We start from the raw sequence: 1,557 nt of genomic DNA, 5'->3' as shown, positions 1-1,557 counted from the left end.
CGCGTGCGTGCGTGTGTGTGTGATAGAGAGAAAGAAAGAAAGCGTGTGGGGAGTGTATATGTGTGTGTGTGTTTGTGCGTGTGTGTATGAAGTGGTGGACTGGGTTTAAAAATTTATTTGCCAGGAGACAAAGGGACCCATTCGTAACTACAATGATATTTAATTTTTATAACAAATAAATAAAATTTTCAAAAATTGCCTAACTGGAAGCGAAATGGTGGAATAAACATTTTGTGACAGAATTTACATTTTTCACTAATTACATGATACGTGTACACTACTTATTATTGGCAGTATACAGTAATACCAAATGTAAATACTGATTGTATTAATTGAAATTTTAAATAAATATTTTGGTGAAAGAATAGTATACTGTATTTTTGAAAATGTTCAACCAAACTGGAAATAAAGTACAATAAATCTATAAAGCAAGTTTTATATTTTTAATGAAGACTGCCAGAGATAGGTGTTTTCTCATGAAAATCAGGATATTGTAGTCAATACCACATCATACATATACATCACTTGTTTGCTCTTTACGAGAGTATTTGTGAAAGACAGATACATATATATATATATATAGTTGTAACCATAGTAACTAACAAGTTTTGATTAAAAACGCGAGAATTTTAAATGCAAAACTGTTAACACGACACAACAAGGTGTCATTACAGTAAAAGTCTTTTTTTAACGTCTGTGTTGCGTTTGCGATGCGTGATTAAAGAAAGTGGAGGTTAAATCCCGACAAAAACGAGGAAATTCCAACTAATACGGGACAGCTATTCCAAAAGTTCGCTTTTCCAATTTGCAGTAGTGAGTGGGGCTCAGTGACTGATATTTACTGCATTTTTAACTTTCAGAAAAAATGTATTAAAAATACGTCTTTAATTCTCCAGAATTACATTTCAAAAATGACTCATTCACATCAGTATCCATCCTTACATAAAATATTCTCTATAGCTACTTCATGATCTTCTGGAGTGGCTCCCTTTCTGATATATTTATGTACCAGCAGGTTAAAGAGAAGAAATTATTGAAATTAGTCATTACAATTTTTTGCCCCAATTTAGGCGTCATGTTTTTTGAAAATTGGAAATTATCAAATTAGACATTAGTGTGAGACAAAATTGACGTGGAGTCCAACAGAGAAAAGAATATTGATTGTTAAACACCAAAAATTATCCAGGTATTTTATTAGCAACCTCGATTGCGATTGGATCAAAGTTGAGGGAAAATGTTTGAAAAATAATACTACCTCTTACTTGACTATCTTTCAAACACTCTTAGCTTCAAGAACAACTATACTGACCACATTTTACTTCCAAAGATGAGGCACCTATACAAATGATGCAATAACTGTGATTTAATGGTTTCAAACAAGTATGGAGAAAATATCGAGAAATTAGAAATTACGTATTTTGTACCAGTTACCAGCTTTGCTCCACCCCTATTGTAATTTCAACAGTTTGATGAATTGGAATATTACGAAAAATATAGAAAAAAGAAAGTACAAGGTCCGATTTCATGAAACACATTTGAGTGTAAATGCAATAATTC

The 1,557-nt window shown here is 31.9% G+C and overlaps 1 protein-coding gene across 1 annotated transcript in view; it reads left to right on the top strand.

The window, feature by feature from the left end:
- Positions 1-1,557, top strand: part of LOC106872600 (kielin/chordin-like protein) — a 131,980-nt gene that overhangs the window by 91,296 nt on the left and 39,127 nt on the right. The window lies entirely within an intron of this gene.

This window comes from Octopus bimaculoides, chromosome 11 (assembly GCF_001194135.2).
Source record: "Octopus bimaculoides isolate UCB-OBI-ISO-001 chromosome 11, ASM119413v2, whole genome shotgun sequence".
NCBI classification, from domain to species: Eukaryota; Metazoa; Mollusca; class Cephalopoda; order Octopoda; family Octopodidae; genus Octopus; species Octopus bimaculoides.
Note: the sequence above shows the minus strand (reverse complement) of the source record. Positions and strands in the feature narration are given on the sequence as shown.